Source organism: Eptatretus burgeri, chromosome 4 (genome assembly GCF_056783735.1).
Source record: "Eptatretus burgeri isolate ZD-2024b chromosome 4, Ebu_testis_v1, whole genome shotgun sequence".
Taxonomy (NCBI): domain Eukaryota; kingdom Metazoa; phylum Chordata; class Myxini; order Myxiniformes; family Myxinidae; genus Eptatretus; species Eptatretus burgeri.
In genome coordinates this window covers 99,315,852-99,330,122 of record NC_140964.1, presented here as the reverse complement: position 1 = coordinate 99,330,122, position 14,271 = coordinate 99,315,852, and the positions used below count along the sequence as shown (strand labels likewise).

The 14,271-nt window shown below is 40.7% G+C and overlaps 1 long non-coding RNA gene across 1 annotated transcript; it reads right to left on the bottom strand.

The window, feature by feature from the left end:
* Positions 1–241: 241 nt before the first annotated feature.
* Positions 242–14,034, bottom strand: LOC147028738 (uncharacterized). Its single transcript, XR_015056948.1, has 3 exons — positions 13,656–14,034; positions 11,575–11,659; positions 242–531 (listed from the first exon to the last, which is right to left on the bottom strand). It is a non-coding gene; the product is annotated as an uncharacterized LOC147028738 (long non-coding RNA).
* Positions 14,035–14,271: the final 237 nt, after the last annotated feature.

Genomic DNA, 14,271 nt, shown 5'->3' with positions numbered 1-14,271 from the left:
CATGTGTGATCAGTTGAAAATTGCCAATTTATGTGATGTTGACCTTTGACCTTTTGGCCTAAAAAAAACAAAAGGCTTCCAGCTAGTCACTACCCTGACCAGTTTTGTGAAGATCGGAGTAAAAATGTGACCCGTAGATGATTGACATGCATGCAAACAGACAGACAGACAGACAGACAGACAGAATAACAGAGCAAGCCAATCAATATACAGTACTTGCAAATCTTTTATTTCGCAAGTAATGAAGGGTGAAAACATTTGAAAGAAAGATAAAATTTATGTGAGCAGTCTGAGTGCATTACAACATTTTGGGAGAAAAGATGGACTCAAACATAATCCATTAAGTAATCAAATCAATCCCAAATGACCTGTTGAGGCAATTCTCAAGGCAAAAGCGGGTCGTGCTGATTATTTATTACAAGCAGAGTACCGGCTCTACGGGCGATCTTGTTCCAAGCATGCAACACGGTCTTGTGACATATACCTTTATTTGGATGGTGTATAGGCAACTGACAGCTGCCTCAATCCCTCCTGAAAAATAAAAAAATTAACCTCGGTTACATGCATGAAGCAAAAACATACCTGCTACTTATAATTCAAAACACCGCGCTGCACTGTAAAACATTGGGACAGGAATACTGTACCATAAATGATGGGACTTGTAATACCGTTCCTCACCTGGAGGCGGTGCTACATGATACACATTTACATGGAGAATTTGCATCCCTTACTCCTCCTCCTTCTCCCAAGACCACCAGCAAAGATAAAAACACCCCAATACACGAATTGAGGTCATGCTAATCCTGTGTAGCAAGTATGTACAGTATGTAATTGGCCCAGAACTGTAGGAGGAGGAGCACAACAAACAAACACACAAACAAACACCGGTCCGTGAATTATTATAAGAAGGATACATGAAGGCAGATTTGAGATTTTAAATTTTTTTATGATATTTATTCTTATATGCAATGTCAAGGCTCGTATTATTTTACTGATAATAAGTGTTCTATCCTTAAGAGTTCATGGAAATCCCTTGAAAGTGCTTTTGGTTTCATATTACAATTATTTATTTTGTTGTTACGTCTCATTTAATAGATTTTCAACTGGACTCATACTTTTGCATCCCACCATATGTTCAGTAAATGTGTCTGATATCAGAAGGTTCGAAGAGCAAAATGTTTCTGTAGTTTTCTTCAAGTCATAAAAAAGACATTTTGACATACATGAAATACACTTTGTTCTCAATGTACACTCATTCCATTTACATTTTTTCGACTTAACACCTCAGACAAAGGACTGAACAACTTTCTGAACTTCCTGAACAACGACCCAACGAAGAATGAACGAATGAACAACGACCCAACAACAACGGAAGTTTCTGAATAACGAATGAATAACAACTTTTTGAACTTTCTGAACAACGCCCTGTCATTTTCGAGTTAACGTTTTTTTTTCCAAGTGGAATTTACAAAAAAGATTTGTGGCGATGTGCTATGGAAGTGAAGGTACGATGTAAAGTTATTAGTTTGAACATTAAAATGGACGTGGTGAAGCTATTCGAGCGTGGGGAGCGTTTGGTAGACATTACCCACTCACTCAGCCTTCCTCCCTCGACTGGTGAGGACAATTTCTAGTAACGCCACGAAAATAAAGTCGAGTGCCTCATAGTCTCAGAAACCGTATAAAGATCACTGACATTACACTTACATAAAGGAATGATCGAGACTCTTCAATTCATAAAAAATATAATAATCCACAAAGAAAAATCTTTGAAAGTGGAAAATGCCAAAATATTTTGTAACAAACCAAGCATTGTCAGAATAACAGGACAACAAAAATAGAAATCTCTCAAATGGATGAAATTGTTGACATTTTCAACCGTAGCAAAAATTATGAGACGTACATTTGTTATACAGTATAGGTTTTATCAACAAAAAGTTGATGGAGGTGTGCCAACTGCTGTTGGGAGCAAAGCTAGGTTGATGTCTCGTGTTAGCCCTTCATCGGAGCAAGAGACTTTCTCTTGCTCTGACAAAGGGCTAATGCCTGAAAAATCAGCTTTGTTTTCACTTCCCACTGGTGCTAAGTATTTCCTTGTCAATCATCAGTTGATAAAACCAAATCGTTGAAATTGTTCTTGATGCAGACTGAAACTAGCATTGCCAAAGTCTTGTATTCCTTTGTAATCCCTAGTGGATAATACTGATTTTTAATGTACTTGAGAAATGGTAAATACATGTTCTCCCAACCCATAAACCTCTTGCTCAAGAATATCTATAACACAAAACTTGTGGATTCTCATCAAATAAATAATCAGTCGGTGTACAATGAACAATGTGAAAAACAAGAGATCGATGAAGAAAATGATGCAACATCAGAATTGGTTAAAAAAAAATTAAGTTTTAGGAACTTTTAATTGTATTGTTTTGGAATAACTAAATTGTATGTCATTAAGGAAGATAAGATTTTGATAGGACGATGAAATGTCATGTTTGTGAAGGGTTATGACAAGATCAATTGAAATAGTTAGATCATTGTCATTCAATGCTTGGTGTTGGCTTCATGGTTAGGGTGGTGTGCTTGGGATCCGTGGATCCTGAGTTCAAATCCTGTTTTGCTGTTGAATTAATACCAGGTGGGGTTGATTCTGCCTGTCATCCTTCTGAGGTTGGCAAAATGAGTGCCAGCTTGCTGGTATCGCGTCGGAGTGGCGCCCATCCAGGATTGTGCCCAATAGCCAAGGAGACTGCTTAGGCAGCACCAACGCTCTGCACAGAGTATGGTCCCATTGGATGGTGGATGGATTGTCATTCATGTAAGTAGGAATTGCTTATCTATTTCTTACACTTGCCTCAAAAAAATAAAGCTGGAAAAATAACTGCTTAATGACTCCCAAAGTGAAGTGTGAAATGAAACTGAAGACGATATGACTGATAAATATCTCATTGTACTACTAATTAAAAGTAACGATGTGTTACGTAAGAAATCTCAAACATGTGGAGTGAGAATGGAAGGAAACAAATTTTTCTGTCTTCTGCTTTCCCCAAGTCAATCTGCATGTCTCATGTATCTACACCATCCATCTTTACTTTTAACCTTTTTACCTTTCACCCAAAACTTAATCCCGAAAAAATTTAAATGAAAACCGAGTTATCACATTACTGACACCAACTTGTCGCTAATATCTCCTGAGAGCAATGTTGAACTTCTCGGGCACCGATGCTCCGTAGGGCCCACCTAACTATCCTCGGGATGGTGGGCTCACTTGGAGGTGATGCAACCACGTTGAGCAGATGGCCGAGTGGATGGCACCGCAACCGATTGCTTTCTCTGCAGAACCCTTTTACGATGGTGCCATCCCCGTGTGTGTGGGCATCCAAATGAATCAAACCTCTGTTATATACTGTTCCACAAACTAAACTTTAATAGAAATCCACACGAGCAAACGATAAATGAACGCTGACAATTGAGGTTTATGCCACATATGTATGATTTGCTTAGAATAAAGGTTGAGGTGCCAACTAGAAGGGGAATATTAAGGACAAACACCAAACAAAGGACCACGTGTTTCCCTGGGGAATGCAGCTTTGCCTAGCCAATCTTGGTGGTCCCTTTGAGACCTTATCTACACATGGCGATGCTTAATCTTGGTAGGCAAGGATGGTTCCTCATGTGCCCTGATGAATCTCTGTTGCTATCTCAATCTCTCCAGACTGCTTGGTACACACGTCGAGCTTCCGCTGGATCACTCAGTTCACATGTTAAGCATTCCCCAGACTGCTTGGTAAAATGTCAACTGTCAGTTACTGCTTGTTTAATTAGTTACATTCCTACAATGTGGGTTGTCTACTTGAGAAATGTGGACACAGCAGGATCCATTTACCATCAGTTAATTACCCTTCACTGATCAACAGTTGATCCTGGAACAACAATCAGTGCACTTTGAACCACCTGCACTGTGGGAAGGTGAAGGCCCCTGTGGGCAGAGTTCCATCTGCACACATTGAGGTTGGTGACGTGGTTTATCTCCACAAGTTTCGTGCCAGTGATTGCTAGTGGTCAAGACTGATGGATCAGCGTGCAATGTACAAAGGTTTCCAGGTTCCTACCTCATGAGTACATCTTATCAAATTAAATAGCTCAGGAGTACATCCTATCATCGGGGTACACGTGGCAGTAACATTTTGGGACCTAATTGTTTAATTAATGTGGAAAATCCATAAATACATTATCATTCTGGCTTGGTTCACAATGAAGTGAGATCAGCTAATATAAATGACAGGATTGTTGTCTCAGGGTGTGACTTCACTGCCAGATAATGCATGCCCTCACAAGGAAAATGTAACCACTATTAATATAAAGTCATGGGAAGAATTGGTTGCAAAGTTATGAGTGACCTCCTCAATATTACGGGCATTGTCACCTCGAGATGTATTATTCTTATTTATTTGGACTTCTCAAAGAACACCTGGGTGGCATTAAGTTCACAAACGATTAAAATGGCAAAGTAGGAATCGGACTGGCAGGACAACTGAGACTAGAGGTACACACACTCACCTCTGAGCTGTCTGGTCTGGGTTCGAATCCTGACCCAGCTATAAACTGTCATCCCGGTGTTTCACAGGCAGGGAAATTCATCAATGTGTGTCCTATCTGTCAGCATTAGATGGTGGATGGTAAAGGTCCCATGGCGTTCTCGAAGAGTAGGTGAACTATCTCTTGCATCCTGAACAAAATTACAAATATCTGCTCTCATATACAAGGGTTATTCCATCACCAGCACAGCCGTTTTGCTGTGTTACATAAAAAAAACTACAATCGGAATTCAGTGGAGCACGTACCTCCATCAGACTGAACAATTTATGTTTTGTATCCCACTGATAGGCTGGATCTGGATACGAGCCTCAACCAAAATTGAAGCAGCTTGTTCTTGTCACCTACTCAACTCATCCACCAACTTCTGTCATAATCCGTCCACAACTTTTTGAAATATCATGCTACATATAGTTTTTGGTCCCATTTCTCAATGGTGAAGAATCTCTTGGATAATAAACAATTCTCATGTCTGGATCTTCACCAAAATTGAATCAATTCTTCGGTGTCACACACCCAACCTGCCCACCAAATTTCGTCTGACTGCATACACAACTTTTTGAGATATCCTATTCACAGTCAGACAAACACACAGACAGGAGTGAAAACATAACCTCTGCCCATCTTCGGTGGTGGAGGTAATTAGTGAAAGGGTACTCCGACGACATTCAAAATGAAACATAGTCTCGATAAGTGTGCCAAATGCACATTCGTACAAGGTAGAGCAACAAAAACGTACAGCAGAAAAATCGACCGATGTACAACAAAACAGGATCGAGACAATGAATCATGATACAAATTCCTTGGAGTAGAAGAGGGCCACCAAATATGTCACAAACAAATTCACAAAACAATTGCCAAAAAAATACTTGTGCAGAACGAGGCTAACCCTGAAGCGTATCTCACCCTGAGAAACAATGTCAAAGTCATCAATCAACTAGCAATACCAGTATTCCAATACAGCTGCGGAATAATAAACTGGCCACAAACAGAAATCAACAAACCAGATATCAAAACAAGGAAACTCCTCACCATCCACAAAATGTTTTACAAAAATCAGTGCATCCCGAGAATGTACCTGCCGAGTCGAGAAGGAGGTATCGGCCTGATGGAACTCAACTAAGTGCACCGATTGACCACTGTTGGATTGGCGGAGTACTTGAAAAGTTCAACATACTACATTATCCAATTTGTAGGTAAATAACGAAGACAGCAAACCAGAAAGGTATCCATAACCCACCGAGCTAAATTTTTTTTTGAGAAGACAAGTGTGAATAGAACAGGTCACACGTGAAACTGTAACAGCAACGAATACAGCCCCAATAATTGCAAAAAAGACAAAAGAAAAATATAAGGTGAAATATCAACGGATATACACCGACAACTGGGAGAATGACAAAAGAGCAGGAAGGCATAAAAAAAATGTTGGACAGATTGAGGACAGACAAAGCAGGCTCATTAGAATGGCTAAGAAGAGGTCTACTCAACTGGGATGGAGAACGAATCATTATTCATGCCCAAGACCAAGGACACTACACCAATGGCTTGAAGAAAATGGCAGGAATGAGTCAATCGGACAAGTGTAGGTTCTGCAAGGTCGAAACAGAAAGCATGAACCACCTCCGATTGGAATGTTAAAAAAACTCATGTCAGAACAGCTATACACACAGAGGCACAACAGGGTTTGGAGAGTAATACACTGGCACATCTGCAAAAACTTCAATATCCCAGTTTCAGAAAACTCATGTAAACATGAACCAAAAGTGATAATTGAGAACAAGGAAGTAACGCTCACATACGACCTGATGAACCCATTGAGCGTGGACATAAAAAAACAAAGCATTGTGACCGGACATAGTACTTCTGTAAAATTGTACAAAAAAAAGAGAAGGTATTGCTAATTGAGGTTTCAGTTCCCAGTGATTTTAGCGTAAACAATGCAGAAATAAAGAAAATTACCAAATATCAAGATCTCAAAAATGAAGTGAAAACATCATGGAAGCTGAGGAGTGCTGAAATTGTATCAGTGATCATTACAGCTACGGGAATGGTGAATAAGAACCTGAGAGAGATCTTAAAAAACCACCCCTGAGAACATTACTACAAACGAAGGGCAGTTGGAAACTGTCTGGGGCCCTCAAGACCAAAACTTTGACAACAACAAAACTTCACAGCTCGGTCCATAACTCAACAGATGTGGATACTTCAAGACCTGGGAGGACTTCGATCCATCTTCTGAAACCCACATATGACACACACACACACACACACACACACACACACACACACACACACACACACACACACACACACACACACACGCTTCTCCTTTTAACAATGGATACAAAAATCTCGTATAATTTCTCTTGTGCTCCTGTAACCAAACAAACAATATATTTATAACAGCTCCCATAGCTCTCATTCCCTCCGCCACCCTCCCCACTCCCAACATGATTAATAATATATATCAGGATTTTAAAGTTACCCTGAACACTCACAAGCCTCAGATACATCCTTCCCATCAGTGTTCAGAAGTATCTAAAGTGGATAAGGCGTCATTCTCAGGGAAGTCTACCCGATACATCCAACCCCGACATAAATATGGTTGGCACAAACCTTGTGTATTTTTACATGGCGAAGATGTATTTTTATGTCGTGAAGACATCCTCTGCCAAAGAGTTGGTTATTGTCACTTGGTATCTATGCACAGCATTGTCTTTCCAATTTCAGACATCCATTAAATATATCACCAAGCCTGCCATGTTCACAGAAGGCACTCCAGCAAGGTTTAAAGTCCATTCAATGGTAGCGATCTGTCAGGGGTTAGTGTAGTGCACACTCGTCCACTCGAGCCTTGCACCGATCCACATGGGAGAAAGTTTGGACTCTGAGCAGCTGCCTGTTCGGCGAGCTCAGAATGTTCTCCAAGACTTTCATTGTGCAGATGCACAGCTCTTTCTCTCAGGTACTTTCCAAAGAATTTTTGCCTTCTTTTAGAAACTTTATGAGCCATTCCAAGTAACAATCCTTATCGTGCACACACGATACACTTTATGGTGGCCCAAACTCCATCGTTTCTGGGGGTTTCTGCGCAACACACCGAGCATTCTGGGGCAGATTATTTCATTTCGAAAGTCGCATTTCATTTTGTTTATCATTTTGTTGTGGGCACAACGTTTATTTCAATGTTTCCACGAGGTTAAGGAGGTTGTTGTTTTTGCAGGTGCTTTAGTGTGTAGGAATTGGAAGATCTAGGGTGAGAGTGTATGATCATTCTCTCCATGAAGATCTAGGGTGAGAGTGTCTGATCATTCTCACCATGAAGATCTAGGGTGAGAATGTCTGATCATTCTCACCATGATGATCTAGGGTGAGAGTGTATGATCATTCTCACCATGACGATCTAGGGTGAGAGTGCATAATCATTCTCACCATGACGATCTAGGGTGAGAGTGCATAATCATTCTCACCATGAAGATCTAGGGTGAGAGTGTACGATCATTCTCTCCATGAAGATCTAGGGTGAGAGTGTATGATCATTCTCTCCATGAAGATCTAGGGTGAGAGTGTCTGATCATTCTCACCATGAAGATCTAGGGTGAGAATGTCTGATCATTCTCACCATGATGATCTAGGGTGAGAGTGTATGATCATTCTCACCATGACGATCTAGGGTGAGAGTGCATAATCATTCTCACCATGAAGATCTAGGGTGAGAGTGTACGATCATTCTCACCATGAAGATCTAGGGTGAGAGTGTACGATCATTCTCACCATGAAGATCTTGGGTGCGAGTGTATGATCATTCTCACGATGAAGATCTAGGGTGAGAATGTCTGATCATTCTCACCATGATGATCTAGGGTGAGAGTGTATGATCATTCTCACCATGAAGATCTCGGGTGAGTGTGTACGATCATTCTCACCATGAAGATCTAGGGTGAGAATGTCTGATCATTCTCACCATGATGATCTAGGGTGAGAGTGTATGATCATTCTCACCATGAAGATCTCGGGTGAGTGTGTACGATCATTCTTACCATGAAGATCTTTGGTGAGAGTGTACGATCATTCTCACCATGAAGATCTAGGGTGAGAGTGTACGATCATTCTCACCATGAAGGTCTAGGGTGAGAGTGTCTGATCATTCTCACCATGAAGATCTAGGGTGAGAGTGTCTGATCATTCTCACCATGAAGGTCTGGGGTGAGAGTGTCTGATCATTCTCACCATGAAGATCTAGGGTGAGAGTGTACGATCATTCTCACCATGAAGATCTAGGGTGTGAGTGTCTGATCATTCTCACCATGAAGATCTAGGGTGAGAGTGTCGATCATTCTCACCATGAAGATCTAGGGTGAGAGTGTCGATCATTCTCACCATCAGACCATGGTTCTGTTTTTCCAAGAGTTGCTCCAATTTTACTTTGTTTCCACTTGAGGGCGCTTTGGCCCTTCAAATATTCTGCTCCTGTGTTGAATGTACAATTAATATGATTTCACCGGAACATGACAGTTTTGAGCAGAAAGCTCTTCTGCCAACAAATTGTGGCCATAAAAACGTGACGATTGAGGAGTGAGACGGGGAGAGAATTTAGTGAGCGACAAAGCTGATTGCTTGTGTAACAGTAATCATAGTTTCAAAAGAAACCAGAAAGAGCAGAATCAGAGATTGCAGACCCTCGCCAGGACTTATTTTGTGTGCCGGGGTGTTCGTGTCCTGGTGTGTACGTGTCCTGGTGTGTACGTGTGCTGGTGTGCTGTGTACACGATGCATTGACTATGTAGGTTTATGTACATACAGCAGACGAACAGACCTTTTGGGTTTTATTGAATAGATTCAGTTCCAATCATATGTATTTTATAGAGTATGCAAGTAAGTATTTAATAGATACACGCATTTTCCTGCCATAGACTATTATTATAGTACGTACTTTATAGATGCACCCACATTGTTAATAGACAAACTTTATAAACGTATTATACTCACCTTATAATTGTGCATAGTTTAGAGATGTGCTTGGTTAAATATGGAAATGTGTAATACTGGCGACCAGCAAGTGGTGCTTCAGGTCTATGTGCGCACATTATGTGCAGACAAACAGACAAACAGACAAACCAACAGGAACGCATCATACTTTTTTTCATCATAGCCTAACAGGTATGACGAAAATCATGCAAACGACGTCACCATCACCTTGATATTTGGCCTGTATAATCAAAAAACATTGACAGCCTCACTTTTGTCCTTCGGAATCCTCTTATATGGTAAAGTTTGACAAAGACAGCTGAAAGCGTTCGCAAGTTATCGCACTCGCAGTGGTGCTCGCAGTAGTTTCGCAGTAGTTTGAAAATTAACGATCTTTATCAAAGCTCAGATCAATCGGAAGAAAATTGATTATTGTCCGGATTGAAATTGATGATTTTAGAAGTTTGACCTTGAGTTGACAATTGACCTTTTGACCTCAAAAATAGTTGCCTTCTCAATTCAGTGATCATCAATTCAGTGATTAAGATCATTGATATCTCCCGCAATGAGGCTGAGTCTTTGGGTCTCTCACTCTCACTGTAGGCAGGTTGGTGGTTTTTCTGTCTTCTACCATCTCCTCTCTGGCCTCACTCCCTCTGCTCTGTCTGTGCCCCCCCCTCATATTTCTGCAGGGCACTCAAGGTCCGCGAGCAACCCCCTTTTGGTAAAACTATCAAAATCAAGAATCACTGCTCACCTTCACTCTTTCATTCCTATTTTTCCCACCTTGGGAATAAACTCCCATGCACTCTTCAATCCCACTTTTCCCTCCAGGTCTTCACAACAGCTGTTCACTACCATCTCTTATCTTCCCCCATCCAAAACCATGTTCTTTTCTACCCCTGTTAATCCACCCCAAACCCACCTCCTTCATATTCCCTGCTTTCCTTCCTGAAAGTTCCTGTAGTATCCATCTTGTTTATCCCGTGTACCCCACCCCATCCCTCTCCCATTCACAGATCTCATGTCTCTGTTCCCTACTGTTTTGTGCTTCCCTCTCCCATCCCTCTTGTCCCCTGCTCCCCTTGTTATGCGTTCTGGGTGTTAGCTTTTAGGTGAGCCTTGACATCGTATATAAAGAAACAACAACAACAAAAAAAATAGAGAGAATGAAAAATCATTCATAGAGTGACAACTTGACGAAACGGAACAGCACTCGGTAGAACACATACCCCCACCAGGCTGAACACACCCAACATGTCCACCAAGTTTCATCCGAATCCATCCACAACTTTTTGAGATATCATGCAATGTCATTTTTAGCCCCATCTCTCAATGGTAAAGAATCAGTGAAGAATTAAATAAATATCGTATCCAGATCTGGATTTGGATCCTCTCCAAAATTGAATCAATTCTTCCTCGTGGCACTCACAAGCTGTCCACCAAGTTTCATGTGAATCCATCCATAACGTTTGACATATAACACATAATTGAGATAATGTGCTATTTCTAGTTTTTAGCCCATTTCTCAATGGTGAAGAATCACTTCAAAAATTATCAGATCCGGAACCGGATTAACCAGACGAAAATGAATCGTTGCTGTCCTTGGCCAGTCACCTACACACAGAACATTTTTCAGAACAATTGCTTGAAAACTGTGGCCAAAAATCGTGTGACAAACAAACAAACAAGAAAAAGATGTAGTGCAAAGCATGATGCTTGCAAAATCCACCCCACTCTCTTCAAAGGTTGCCATGGATACATCAAATTGTCCATTTCATTAAGATTAAAATTGACAATCTTAATCAAAGCTCAGGTCAATCGGATGAAAATTGATTATTTTTCAGATTGAAATTGATGATTTTTGAAGTTTGACCTTGAGTTGGCCTTTGACCTTTTGACCTCAAAAATAGTTGGTTTCAAAATTCAGTGATGCAACATGCAAATTCTGTTCAACTTTCAAGTCAATCGGATGAAAAAATGACGATTTTAGACATTTGACCACAAGATGACCTTTGAGATCAAAATCAGTAGGCTTCCCAGTTGACGACCTCCTCAAGTTGGTAAAGTTTCATGACAATCTGTTTATCATTGTGACCTGCAGGCGATAAGCAAACAGACAAACAGACAATAACAAAATCGACTGACCAATATGTAACAAACAATAACAGACAATAATAACCGATATACTGGCAAATCTTTAATTACACAATAAACTAGAAGGGCACTCGGTAGAGTGCGTACCTTCGCCATGCAATGCCTGATCCACGAGAACATATCGAGCCCAATACATTTTTGAAATATCATGCTATACAGTACTCTATCGTTTTGGCCCTATCTCTCAATAGTGAAGAATCACTTTAAAATTAAATAATTCTCGTATCCAGATCTGGATCCGGATCTTCACCAAAATCCAATCACTTCATTCTTGTCACACACCCAATATGTCCACAAAATTTCATACGAATCCATCCACAATTTTTTGAGATATCGTACGATATATCATTTTGGCCCCATTTCTTAATGGTGAAGAATCACTTGTAAAATTCGAGTCGTCGGATCCGGATCCGGATCTTCACCAAAATCTAATCACTTCATCCTTGTCATACACCCAACCTGCCCACCAAGTTTTATCTGGATCCATCCGCAACTTTTTGAGATATCTCCGCACACAGACAGACAGACAGACAAACAAACAGACAAGAGTCGGGATAACAAACGGATCCAAATGCAATACCATATCTCCTGGCGAGGGTATCTAGAAAGCATTCCAAAATACAAATCCCATCCACATCCACTTTGTACTCAAATTAAACTTCACGAAAATAGCTCAAAAAATGTAAAATTTATGAATTAGTGTTCTCCACATTCCCATAACAAAGGTTTGCTGATAATTTGATGACAAAAGCTCAAATGGTAAAAAAGTTATGACATGAACACACACACACACACACACACACACACACACACACACACACACACACACACACACACACACACACACACACACACACACACACACACACACACACACACCACAGTGTTAGTATCTATACATTTTGAAAAGCCAAAGCCTCGTATCTGTACAAAAGGATAAATATGATGGTTGAGCAAAAACAATGTCCGACGATTGCAAATCAATTAAAATTCCAAAACATCGACCCATTTACCTGCCATATGACGGTCAGCAATGGAAGCCCGTGAATGATAAAAACAACCCCCCAAAAAAATAAAGCCATGACAAAGATTGATAACTCGAACATTTCAAAACGATATCATATTTTATGAGGTTAATGTATTTCTTGACCCCATTATCAGTTTCCGCTGACCTGGCTTCCTGCTGCCTAATGTAGTGTCCAGGGAAGGATGGCCGTCCCTATAGAGCTCGGTTGCCTGTGTTTTCACGTGTACTAGTGATTTGAACAGTTTCCTCACTATTTTCAACTCGACTCGTGCATTTGACGTGGAATTGCCAGTGTTTATGAACGGTGCAGTTTGACGTCATAATTGTGACTCATTGTTGTGACAATTGTAACGTTGCACTTTTTCTCGATCACATAAACACATTTCCCTGAAACGATATCCAACATCACCGAGCCAGTTCATGGACGAATCAAAACTTCAAAAATCCTTTGCAAACTAAAACAATGCCATCAAATCTCAAAATCCGTGTCACGAGATCAAATATTCCCATGAGATTGATCTATTTGTCATCAAATGAAAAGCTCACATTATGAACCATAAAGGTGGAATAAATTCACAATATAAAAACATCAAAATGTTTAACCTTCTCATTAAATTTTTTCTTCGCCCCATTTCTACCTGTTTACTGTTCTTACATTTTAGACATTGGGTTACCTGTAAGTGAATTATCATTTTATTTCAGTACACTTCGCCCCACATGACCCAGACATCACTGAAAACTTGCACATAAAAGCAGTTTGCTATAATTACAACATAAAAACAAACTTTTTAAACAAAGAAGTGATTTTACACATATTCATCCATCCTCTGATTTCTGTCAGGCCACATAATGTTCTTTATCACCATCACAGATAAAGTTTTCTCTGGTCACACATGTCAAAGGAAAGCACCTTGCATGGTAGAGCCACCCTTGACCTGCATCTGTAGTGATGTGCTGGCATTCCTCCTCCATGGCCTGGAGGAAGTGTTGCTGCTCATGGGGATTATGGTCACACTCTTTCCAGCGCCAGGTGGAGAAAAAACCAACTCCTCTACAGGGTTTAGGAAGGGAGAGTAGAGTGGGAGGAATAGAATTGAGAAGCGTGCACTAGCTCCAAAGCACCCCTGGACAAGCGCAGACTGGTGGAACCCGACATTGTCCCATAAAATGGCAAAGTTTGTCAGCTCTGGCCCTTCCAGAACTATCTCTTTCTCTTGTGGGGGGGGGGGGGGAGGGGGAGGGGGAAAGACTTTCATCCATTGAATTTAGGAACACTACCAGGTTTGCTGTGTTATGTGGACCTATGGTGGCATTATGGAAGAGTACACCATTTCCAGAAATAGCAGCACTCATGCTTACATTTCCTCCACACTGACCCGGACATCAACTCAATGGTCGCTTGTATCTCATTCGATAGATTATGTGTTTGTTCATCCTCTTCCTCTTCGAGCTCAACATTGTCTTCCCTCTCCGAGCTGCTTCATTTTTCTCCCATGACTGAGAGTTCACCAGTGGCCCCTTTTATT